The 12,932-nt window shown below is 47.4% G+C and overlaps 1 protein-coding gene across 2 annotated transcripts in view; it reads right to left on the bottom strand.

Annotated features, from left to right (window-relative positions):
* ZMAT4 (zinc finger matrin-type 4) overlaps positions 1 to 12,932 on the bottom strand; it is a 51,180-nt gene that overhangs the window by 37,569 nt on the left and 679 nt on the right. The gene's annotated exons all lie outside the window — the stretch shown is intronic.

Here is a 12,932-nt window from a genome sequence, read left to right as displayed (position 1 = left end):
CTGTGCATGACAGAGAGGAGAGACAAGAAGCAGAATCAGTCACAGAACGCAGGCAGATGTGTCTGACAAGGCTCCTATAGAGCCAAGGGCAAGGCAACACTTGAGCCAAAGCAGTTCTTGTCACCATGAGGGAGTGAAACCAATGTTGTACAGGTGTAAATGTGACACACAGACCCTATCACAGTCATATTTTCTGGAAAAAACCCTTAGCCCAGGATTTTGCTCCTGGGAAGCCGCGAAGCCTCAGAGAAAAAGGAAAACAATTATTATCTGATTTGCTTCTCCTGTGTTTTGCTGCTTTGGAGTGTGGTTGGAGATTGTTTCATTGGTTTCATGTGAATTGTTTTGACTCATTGGCCAATCAAGGTCAAGCTGTGTCGAGGCTCTGGAAAGAGTCACGAGTTTTCATTATTATCTTCTTAGCCTTCTGTAAGTATCCTTTCTGTATTCTTTAGCTGCTCTTCATCACCTTTCCTGTCTAGGAGCACCAGGCACAGAACCAGCTCTGCCAGAGGTCCCTCCTGGCACAAAACACGCTTGGCCATTTGTTATAGAACAGTAAAAGAGCTTACAAAATCTTTTATAGAGAAGGCAAACAGCAGCACAACCTGGAAGAAGGTGGTTTTAAGCTGGAAGAGCACTCTGTTGTAATTCTCGATTTAGATGTGGAAGAGAATTGTTTGGATGATCTACTGGGCTGTGCTGTTCCCCAGCAGCTGTTTAAATATTTATGTGCTCCCCAGAACTTTCCAGGAGGACACTTGCACCTTTAAAACCAGCTTGCAGAGTGCTCTGATTCACAGGAACACACTGCTCCTCCTTGTGCCACTGCAGGTACACAGACCTGAACTCACAATCAAGGGGTGGATCAGGAAAGTTCAGGCTTAAAACAGTCAGAACCCAAGCAGAGCCAGAAGCAGCTACATAGAGAGAATATTTAAAACCAACCCCTATGCAAAGCAAGAGGGAAAAGAGAGGCTGGTGCCTTCTCATTAATGCCAAGATAAAATCTATTAATTCACAATCATAACAAACCTGAGCATAATGAAGACTGATAACACAGGTTTTATAGAGCTCATCCCACTGACTGGGAAGAAAAATAACATGGAAATGAAGAGGCAATGAGATCTCATTAGCAGACAAAGCCAGGTGCAGAAGGGTTGGTCACTGCTGGGCTGTGCAGCAGAGCTGGAGGTGCTGATGCCAAACCCAGTGTCCTGCCACCCCACAGTCATTGTTATTTATATTTTATGAAAACAAGCAGCTGAGCTGACAGAGACTGCCAGCCTGGAGAGACCAGCTGGCCCTGAGCTCCAGGAAAAGGTTTGCTCAGGTGTTCTGGTTTACCAGACAAAACCACTGATCTCAGAGCTCCTCTGCTGCTGTGCTTGCTCTTTGTTTGATTCTGCAAAGACATTTCCTTGTTTTCTCTTGCTATCTGCCTAGTTTTAATCCTCATTTACTCTGTCCAGAGAGATGTTGCATTGAGAAACTTTCAAAGACACCAAAAGACCCTTTTAGGAATACAAGTAGTGTTGCAAAATTGCATCAAAGGCAAAACAAAGTGGGAGGAAGAAATCTCACTTAACTCCAACAGATTGGCACAAAGCAAACCAAAGAATCTCATTAAACCTCAATCCAGCAACCAAGCCAGAGACAGGTAACACCACCTTCATTTGCATGCAGCCTGCAATGCCAGTACAAACCCTCATTGCAAAAATCAGAGTAAATCAAAAGCTTCTCAGCATTAGTTCAACATTCTGCGCTCTGATAACAGAGCCAAAGTCTATTTTTCTCAAATGGAATCCTCTGTCCTCCTTTATAGCGGCAAGGGCTGAACAGGCTTATCCAGGAGCTGCATCTCAGGCATTTTCTCTAAGCAGCAAGGTCTGACACAGGTGTGGGATGTGTTCCCCTCACATCACAGGTTCAGCACCAGCAGAACATGGTGGTTCTGCTGATGGTGACTGCTGTGCACCACCATCCACATGTAAATATTCAAATCACCTAATAAAAGTCTCTCTGGAATGGGAGACCCTCACATAACACAGCCAGAGCAGAGTTCCATGTGAGAGAAGCTCCCACTCTCCTGCCTAACCCTTCTGTGGGTTAATCCAAGCAGTGATTTATTAACTTCTTCTGCCTGCAAGAGTGATAAAGGGAGTTCAGAAGCAATTAATATTTATGTATTTCTAATCACTTAATACCACTGTGACTCTCTCCCTGCCCACATGCCTAACTGCTCCAGGACTGACCAGCCCTCAGCTGATCCCACCTCACAGCCCATCTGTCAAAATGCAGCATGGAAAGGAGGGGTGTCCTTGCCACGAGTATGTCCTCAGCTGTGAGGGACATTCAAGGGCTGAGCAAGGTGGGACATGCCCCTGAACACTCTCAGAGACTTTTCTTGCTGAGAATTGAAGAACTAAATGGGGTTCATAACTTTGGCACTGGGACACAGATGGTCATGCTGAGCAAAAGCATTTGAGATATTAAAATCTGAAAATCCTGGTGTCCTCCTACTCAGGTGGGGCCTCTCCCAAAAATGACAATGACTTTGTGGGGTTTATTATGGCACTCCAGTGACAAATCCCCTCCCTGCCCCAGATCCATGGCCCTGCAAATGTCAGCTCAGCATCTCCAGGAATGGCTCAGAGTGTCACAGAGACCTCGTCTGCAGCACCTTGTGCCATATGCTTGCAATTCTCCTCAGCACTTTCAGTGACTGGAACAGCTCAATGAAAAATCAATTTCATCACCCTGATGCCAGGTTTTGGCAATGTCCAGGAAGGTGCTAACTAAGCTGCACTAAATTTTAGAGGATAGCAACTCACAGCTGACATCAGAGACATGTGCAAAGCCAAATTCCTTTCTAAGGAAATGCTGTGCACCAGCTGAATCCCTCCAGGTGAGGTCACATGCTAAATGTGTCCCCGTCACACAGGAGAGCGCTGGAAGTGCCCTGGAATTCCTGTACACATTCATTTCTTCTATTGCCCCATTGAGGACAAGGAGTGCCACAGAAAACAGGGTTCAGCAACTTGGTTTTCGCCAGTCAAGAGGAGAGAAGAAAAATATGATCTCTTACCTGATTTACTCTTGAAGGCCTACAATCACTTTTTCCAAAATTAACAGCATTCAAAATCTCCACACCAGGGCAGAGAAGCAACAACTGAGCATGTGCAGGAATGCCAAATGCAAACAACAAGCCAAAAATTAAATGTCCTGATTTTCATGTTATGAATTATTTGTGGCTTTTGCTGCTGCCACTCTCCCATGGATTAACATCTCATGTAACACCTCCTGTTTTTGTCTGTTGTTTAATTTGTCTTGCAATAAAAAGAAAAAAAGCCTTTACTAATAATTAATGTGCTTTGAGCAACTCTGTCACTGCACTTACATCGAGGCATCTGAAGAAATGCAAAACTGCCTTTTGAAGTGCCTGATTTCCCAGCACGACAAGACAATGGCTGAGCCTGTTCCAGGAGTGCAGTTCTCCTCCTATTTTTATTGCCTGGAGACATTTTGGGTGCTGGAGGCCACAGCAGCCAGGAAAAGGGGCTGGGATGGGGCAGCCTGGGCCAATTCTGTGCTGCAGACAGGACAGGACAGGAGAGGCCATCCCATGGAATGACAGAGCTCTGCAGCCCACCTGAACTGGTGCAAGAGCCCAAATTCACAGCCTCAGCCTCCACCAGCACCTGAATTTCTTTGCTGTCCCAAAGAGGTGGGACAGGGCAATAACAGAGCCCAGATAATCCTGTGTCCCACAGGTCATGGCAGTGTGTCCACAAAGAGCTCCCTGTGAGCCACATCTCCAGAGGATGTGTGTGCTATTTTTAATTTTTCCCATTCTCCTGCCAAACCAAGATGTTCCACGTCCCTCCAGCTGTGCTGAACATCTGCTGTCTCCACCACGCCTCACCTTCCCTGCAGTTCTTGTTTGGCTTGGGGTTTATCCCAACTCCCTCCACTCCCTAAATCCTCCACAGAGTCAATTTGCTTCACTTCGGCACCGAGCCTTTGATGCATTTGGACACGCTTTATTGGAGCCCTGAAAATCAGAACAAGATTGTGTGTGGCATGAGCTGGGGAGCAGGAGAGATCCTGCACGTGGCTGCTGCATGCGGCAGCACGGAGAGGAGAGGTTGTGGAGAACAACACGGGGGAGACACAGCCTCAGTGCACACCAGGCTCACCCCAAATACTTCACTTCACATGATTTTCCCCCAGTGTAAGCAGGCAAGCTGCTCATTTGCTGGGTTTCTTGACAGAAGTGCCCAAAGGGGCCAGGCTGGATGAGCCTTGGAGAAACCTAAACTAGTGGAAGGTGTCCACACAGGGGAATTGGAACAAGGTGATTTTTAAGGTCTTTTCTAACCCAAACCATTGTGGGATTCTGTGTTTGCCAGGACTGAGAAAAGTACAGTCACACAACAATGGACAGAGATGGTGTTTTTGAAAAGAGCCTCTCAGCTTTCATGCCACTGTGCGGAGGAAACTGCCACGGATGTCTCACTGAATTCCCAACACTCACGAGCTCTGGGCTGGAGGGAAAGCTGCCAGATGTTCCCATCTCCTCACCTAACCATCAAGGTGCCATTTATACAAACCGAACCCATCAAGGAAACAGCCTGATGAGCACATCAGGAGAAGGAGGGCTCTGTGGAAGAGGGAAGCCAGGGAAATACCCTACTACAAACTATGTGTACTTTATTTACAATAATTTTCCTCCAGGCAGAACAGCAGCAGGGTCACATCTCCAGGTTTGTCTCTGCATCCCCCACCTGCACCACAGCACCCACCTGATTATGGCACTAAAATCCAGCTGGCGACTTTTTGACCTGCCTGTTTGAAGGGGAACAAAAGGCAAGCAACAGAAATTACAGAAGCAGAGAGCAAAGGACAGATAGTGGAGACAAGCCCTCCATGCCCCAAAGTGCCTCAGGGCACATGAGGGAAGGGCACTGCCAAGTTTAGAGGGAGCCACGCTGCAGTTCTGGGATTAGCATCATTCCCTCCCTACAAATTCATTAAGCACATGAATTTTTCTAATTATTCACACTACATCATGTAGCAGGGTTTAATTGCAAACATATGCTGATTTGAATAAAAATACATTTTAAAAAAAAAGAGATTGATATATTGTTTTAATACAGTTTGCAGGAACTCAAGGCAGAGCGATCAGATTTTGTGCTGCAGGACTCTGTGCCCAGCACACTTCAAGGACAGGGCTCTGTCACTCACTCAGCAAGGCCAGGTGGCACAGCTCAACCTTTAGCACAGGGGACAGCCCAGAAACGTCCTGAAATAAGCATCAAAACAGACCTGAGCAGGCTTTGCAGAGACTACACTTGAGGTAGAGGGGCTGCTGGAGTCAGAAGGGAGTAACTCTCGCGTTTCTGTGGTTGAGATGACTTTTGAGGTATTAAAAATCATTTTTCCCAGCCCCGCGACCAAAGAAGAAGTCGAGATTCCTCAGTTCTGCTTTTCAAGGTTGTTTATTTTCTCTTATCTATTCCATTCTTTCTCTGACCTGCTGAGGTCTGTCCAGCAGGTTGGGTTGTGGCACAGTCCCTGCCCTGGGGGTGCTGTTGGCTTTTTATACTAAAAACTACCTGTACTTTATTTACAATAATTTTCCAATACCTATCACCTATGTTAGACAGTCTGTCTCTACTCTAAACCAATCCAAAAGTGTCTAAACCATCACAACAGAAGATGGAGGACAAGAAGAAGGAGAAGAAGAACTGGACACACCCAGATCCCACCATCTTGCTTCTTGAACCCTCACTCTAAATCCCCAAAATTCTACTTTTTCACCCTGTGACAAATTCACTATCATTCTACTCAAGCTCTTGTGGCTTGTAAATCTTCACACAAAGTTGGTAATTGTTTCCATGGGCTAAAATGGAAGGCACAGCTGGTTTTGACTCTGTGCCAGGGTCTCAAATCACCCAGAGGAATGTCCTGGGTCAGGACACAAAACCCTGGCATCACTCTTGCTCCCATCCCACCACCACCAGGGGTGTTTTTGGCAGCTCTGGGTGAGCAGGGCAGCTGCAGCCCCCGGGCTGCCCAGGGACCCTGGCGGGTGTCGGGGCACAGCACGGGCTCACACACCACAGCCAGGGCTACCATGTGATGCTCCCCGTTGCCATGGAAACGGTGGCTTCTCACAAAAAGACACATAAATAGCCTGAGCAGTGGCTGAGCGTGGGCACAGACAGGCTGGGGCACCCCTCTGGCTGGGTCACTGCTGCCCAGCCCAGCCCAGCCAGGACCACACACTCATTTTTGGATAAGCAGGACCTACTTTTTCCATGGCTCCCTAATACCGCACAAAATGGCAGTAAGTGAATCCCATGCAAGCAGCCCGTTGCCTCTGGTACTTTGCATAATCAGGGCTTGTCAGTCCCCATCAGCTTCAGCTCAGAAACCCAAGAGGAAAAGCCATGTAAGGTGGCAACAGACTTAGGAGAAGCCTCCAGAGAACAGATCTGTCCATCGCTGATGGGGGATTATTTTAATTCTGGATCCCTGATAAAAGGCTGCATGCTTGGCTGGCTGGCTAAGCTAAAGCACCTCATCCCAAAATTGCAATCAGGCTCAGCAGCACTAACCCCAGATGAGTTTGCTGTCACTGCTGACAGCTCTAAATGCTCCCTGCCCAGCAGACTTTAACCAGAGGCAGAGATGCTCCAGGTCATCCACGAGTTTTGGTGCAGCAGGTGGGCTGAGCTGCTCTCCATCCCCAGGATGGCTCCTCTCCCACCCTGTGCTGCCAGCAGAGATGACTCACTGACTGCCACCTGGTGAGGATTTACAGGAGCTCGGGTGCCACCAAGGCAGTGAGAAACTCCAGCCAGGAACCCTCCCTGCCTGCGCTGAGCGATGGACTCTGCTCCCTCCAGCCACAGCTCCCTGCTACAGCACAGCTTCTGGGCACCAGTGAAATGATTTAGAAACAAGACACCAGGAATGCAAATGTTGCCAGAGTTAGCACACAGCAGCTAAACCTCTGGCCTCATTAAACTGCACATCTAAATCCCACATCCTCTAAAGGGTATCGGCACATTTCATTAAACTCCTTCTTATCATCATGTAATCTGTCTATTAGCTTTGTGAGCACCAGCAAACAAGGAGCTTTATCTTAAGCAAAACATAAAACATTTACATCCTTCCTACAGCACTTTCTTTACCTTTGCCCATCTTTGAATTAAAAAAAGAAAACATAAACCTCTCCTTTTGTTTGCATTTGCTTTCTTCTAAGAAGCAGGAGCATCTCCCACTCTCAGTCACACTAAACAAAAGCATGCTGGACTTTTGCTTTATGTTTTATGAGTTCTTTTGTTTCATGCTTTTTATTTTATGAGTTTTATGTCAGACCTGTCTTCCTTGGGCTTGGGAGCATCTCAACAAGCCACTCAGATAACTCTGGGAAAAAAAACACCATTCTGTCCCTTACCAATAGATGAGCAATGGTTCATCAATGCCCACTGCAGTGCTCCAGCCCCGTGTGCCAAAGGGTCCCCAGAAATGCAAATTGTTCTATTTCTGTCAGAAATTAAACTGCAGAAGGGCTGGAGCTGGGCACTGGCTGCTCCTTTCAGAGACCAGCTCTGACTCATAGGTTTGGAAAGGTCTCCCTTTCCCTGCATAAAAAGAGACTCCAATTCCTACAGTATTTATGAGGCATCCCCTGTGGTACTCAGGAGCAACAGAAAGGCATTAAAACAAGTTAATGTGTTTCATATACAATCAGTTTTCCAAGTGGAGTTTGTAGATTATCCTGCATTCGTGGCTGTCAGCCTCATGGTCTGGCTAGGAGGAAAAAGGGCTCAAAAATGCTCCTTGTATGTTCTGCAAAGCCAAAACCATCCCAGCTGCTTTGCAACGTCCTGTCTAACCCAGTGTCAGAGCAGAGCACTATGAACTGGCTCCTCACATCCCTCTGTCCTCACTCTCCTGTTCCCAGATCTGCTGGGAGCAGCCCAGCACCTCCTCAAAAAGCACAACAAGCTGAAAGTGCACTGATAATTAAACAGAAAAAATAATGGGTCCCCACACTCTGTGCGACTCCTGCCCCTGCCAGACTACCATGAACTACAGCTGCGTGCTTGAAAATTAGACAGATTAATTATTGCTACAATTAGTACTATTGTGGATCATCTCTGGTGGCAGGAAATAATATTGTCATAAACTTGTCTAATTGCTCAGTATTTCCAAACGAGCAGTTGAACCCACAGTTATCATCTTGATGTTTTCACTAGTGACACTGTAGGGTGGAAAACACGGAATTGATTAATTAGTTTTCATTTTAAGTCAAACTAAACTCTGGCTTCGGTGCTGTCACTGAAGCCAAGACTGAAGCTCAGAGGTGGCATCCCCAGTGTCCTGAGATCCAGGGTTACAGCTGAGAGCAGGGAATTGCCAGCCTGAGAAACCCTGCTCACACAGCCAGGCCAAAACAGCTTCTGCCTCTAACACAATCAGCTCACATGTGCTCATTGTATATCAAATAATAGAGGGGCTTGCACAGCACTCTGCACAGCAGCAGCTTTAACCCACTAATTTATGGTTTCAAAGGCTGTGGGTGTTCAATTCCACCCCGTTCCTGGGGGTTTCTGAGAAGCCACTCCAGGTGCTGCAGATCCAGCCCTCCAAGCTTTTCCCGTTTTCTCGGTGAATTTTGAAAGCAGAGCATGTCTCACCTTCACAGCTCACTGCTGGGTGTCATGTCTCTGGCTGCATCCTCCAAGCTTTAAATACCAACGTCTCACTTCACCACCAGGTCCACCCACTGTTTTTAAGCGGCTGGATCAAATTTAGGAGCAGTTTTGAGTTCACAGTGCAGCTCCTCATGGTTCCTGTCACTTTCTGAGAGCTGTGGGTGCAGCTCCATCACACCCAGCTCACGGGCAGTGGGCTCAGGTGCCCTTTGTGGCACACACAAATAACATGGATGTGACATATAAGCAAGTAGATCAAAGTGACACCTCTAGGGTGTCACAAACTGGAAAGGTTTATTTATACTCTCCCACCTCAAGGATTTGTTTCACCAACAAAGACGCATTGGCAAAAAGCAGGTCTAAGCTTCACCATACCTTCTACACCATTTCCCCTTAAACAAGGCAAAATAAATATATTTCTGCTTCAAAATTAAGAGCAGCAACATCCTTCTCCCCTATTGCTTTCTAAATGAAGCTCCTGAAAACCCTTTTTTGAAGTTTCCCAAACTCATTTCCAGACCAGCTCCCCGCTGTGCTCAGGAGAAATGGATTAAACAAGCCTTTTGAAGAGCAGCTGCCCGTGAGCTGCTCTGGGGACAGCTCAGCTCAGCTTTTTCCATGTCTCCTGGAAGCAGGACAGACACCAAAACGCCCAGGACCAAACCTGCATGTGTAGGCAAAATGCTGCCTTTGGGTGAGAGCTGCACCTGAGGTTTGAGTCCCAGGCACCTGACAGCACAATAAAGGTCTAAAACCTGTCAAGCATTGCACAAGAGGCAAGTTTTGATATTGCAAATATTCATCTCCAGCCATTTCCAGTTAATGAAACAGAGCAAACTGTCGAGGAAAATGGGAACATTACAGTAAAAACAACAACAAATTAAACTCTAATGCAATTAGAGAGTAATTAGGGATCTATCCTCTAGGAGCATTTTGGAACTCTGGGTCTTTCTCAAAAATCTGATCCCTCTGCAACTTTATTCCTTTCTAGTTAATAAGGAAGAAGCGAGTGGCACGGCTCCCCCTGGCTCCCTGCAAAAAGCCATCTTCTGCTCTGCAGGAGCAGGAGGTGCTGCCAGGTAAAGCATTCACACCTCCAGGCCCAGGAAAACGCAGGTGTCAGCAGAACAGGGTGCAAAGGGAGAACAGAAACCACAGCAGCCTGTGCCTGCTGCAAGGTGACCAGAAACACACAGAACCAAAGGCTCCTGTGTACGAGCCAGGCTGAGCAGGCACGAGCCAGCCTGGAAAACCCTTTGTTTTCTTGCATACAGCTCAGAAAAAATATGTATTTAATATCTCTCAACTTTTTAAATGTACTCACAAAGGTACTCCTATATATCTTAACTAAACCTACTTTAACTATATATATATAAGGTATATATATAAAAAATATATAAATATATATAAGGTATATATAAAAAGGTGTATATAAAAAGGTGTATATATATATGGTGTATATATATAAAAAAAGGTGTGTATATATATAAAAAAGGTGTATATATATATAAAAAAGGTGTGTATACATATAAAAAAGGTGTATATACATATAAAAAAGGTGTATATACATATAAAAAAGGTGTATATACATATATAATATGTAAATGGTATATATATATATATATATAAGGTATATATATAAATATAAAAGGTGTATATTTATATTTATATTTTAGCTAAACCTCTCAAGCTTGCTGCAGGACAGAGCAGGGCAGCCTTTGGGCATCAGTGGTGCCCCAAACCTGGACTGTTTCCCTGATACCCAGGAGGGCAGGGGATGTGCAGTGTGGTACCAACAAGGCACGCAGGAAATCACAAGGAAACTGAAAGAGCAAGGAAGCACCATCCCATTCAGCCATTTCTCCACCCAGGCTCATCCACACGGTGCCTGAGGGTTACAGCAAAGCCCGGTGCTGTTAAATCCTCCTCTGGGGGATGCAGACACTGTGAACTTCAGAGGGTGAGGCGGTAGGGCATGGAGAAAAGCTTTCTCTCCATTCCCCCAGGCTGCTGCTATTGCTGGGGGCAGCCCCATCTGCATTTCACAGCTCCAGTATTTCTCAGCAAGGGGTGTTTTTCATGCTTTGAAAGGAGTAATAAGGTTATGTCCTGCCATATGTCCTGCTGCCTGCCCTGTCAGGGACATAACCCCCTCTGTGTTCAGCACAGGAAGGCACCTGTGCAAGGAAGGGAGGTGAGAACCTTGACCTTCAACTGTTTCTGTGCCTAAATCTGCCCTTGGGACACCCAGAGCCCCATTCTGGCCTAGAAATTGGCCCAGTTCTGATCTCTCAAACCAGTTCTGGATCTCAAGTCACACCTCTTTCCTTGGGAGCTTAACCCAGATAAAGTGAGAACCCCAGATCCCAAAGTGCCCAGGGCAGCAGTGCAAGGACCAGCCTGGGCCAGCCCCACACCCATTCCCAAGATGGTTTGAAGAGCCTGCCTAAACGTGAAAGAACACCTTGCAATGGAAAAGGGTATGATTAGAGACTCACATGTCTCAAAAATATGCCAACTTTTGGTCAAAAGTTGCTTCTTGCAAAGGAATAATTCTCAAACACCCACTATTTTCCGCCCTTAACCACTGACATGAGGGCTGTTTTTTGGGGATCTTCCCTCCCTTCCTGCAGGGAGAAATTACAAATCCACCCCCAGACCTGACCAGACATCAGCATTCCCAGGTAAATCCCCAGCAAATGAAGTGAGGTGGTGCAGGAGCCATAAATCCCCAGAGAGAGGAAGCCAGCTGTGAGCAAGGTGCTCAGTCAGCAAGGACCAACGGGCTGCACCAATACCTCTGCACACAACACAAATCCAGGCAAATATCAGCAAAAACAGCTCCTTATACAGACACGTTTCAAGTGAGGGCAGTCAGCAATGCTGCTGATAGCTGGGGAGGTGCAGCACACCTGAAAAAGTGAAAGGCGGCAGCACTGCACCTCCTCTGTGCTGGCCAGGGCACAAGAAGGCAGAAAAGCCCGAGGGAGGAAGGCTGGATGAAGGAGAAAAGTTAAGACTGAGCAGCTGAGAGGCAAGGGAAAATGACTTCTGAAACACCCCAGGCAGGCAGGCAGGCACACGCAGAAATGGTGGTGAAATGTACAGACTAGGATCAATTACTCGGAGAAACTCACAAGTGAATAAAAATGGTCAGATAAAATCAATTGTGAGGCCTGGAAATCACCTCAAATTTTGAAACTGTCCCACCCTAGCATGTGACCCAACATCAGCATCCTCCCCAGGGACAGGGATGCAAGAGGTGCTGGTACAGGGACACTTGCATCAGGAGGTTTATAACCTACAGGTCTGCACTATTCTGAGAGTAATAAAGGATTCCCAAGCTCCTGCTTCTGATAAAATCAGGGGGAAAGACCCATTTGTACTCTAGAAAGCTCCTGTGCTGCCTCTCCTTCCTGTCCCTTCCTACAGCAGATGAGTCACTGTCTAGAACCTTTAGCAAAACACCTCTTATTGCTTATCAGGTCCCTGCTACTCGCTGCCCCACAGCACAGTGCAGTGTCAGGCAGTGCTCCAGGTCACTCTCCCTTTCCTGTGGGACGATGAGGAAATCAAAACTGAAGCTCCTCTGTCCAGCATCCCCCTCCTGCCCAAGAGCATCCCCTGCTCACCTCTCACCTCCCTGGCTGTGTTTTGCAGAGGGACAGCACGTGCAAGAGCAAACAGCACAACCTCACGCAGAAAACACAAACTGATGGGTTTTCACTCAACGCTCTGCAAATCGTGTTCTCCACACACTCAGGCCACTTCAGCACCACGGGAGGTTCAGAGGAGCGTGCGGGTGTCCCAAGGACAGGCACCCAAGCACGATTGGGGTCAGGAGCTAGGGGGGCACGGGTGTCACTCACTGGGGTACACAAACCGCTGGCAATCCGCTCAGGGGGCAGCCCCAGAGACCCTTCCCACAGCCCGAACCAGGGGTCATTTCACTCTCACTGTGCCAGGGACAGCTTTGGCCGGGCTCTGACCTCCGGACACCCCCGGTGCAACACGTGGGGGCCGGCAGCCCCCGGCCTCACGGCCCGATCCCCTCAGCCGGCCGAGCTGGCCCCAGGGACGGCAGCCCCGGCCTCCTGGCAGCCGCCCTGCTGCCTCAGGAAGTTCTCCCAACTTCCCAAACAACGCAGAGAACAGCCTTGTTTTCCCGCATCTGCAGGCATCTCTGATCATACCCCAAGA

The sequence above is a fragment of the Ammospiza nelsoni genome, chromosome 30, assembly GCF_027579445.1.
Source record: "Ammospiza nelsoni isolate bAmmNel1 chromosome 30, bAmmNel1.pri, whole genome shotgun sequence".
Taxonomy (NCBI): Eukaryota; Metazoa; Chordata; class Aves; order Passeriformes; family Passerellidae; genus Ammospiza; species Ammospiza nelsoni.
Note: the sequence above shows the minus strand (reverse complement) of the source record. Positions and strands in the feature narration are given on the sequence as shown.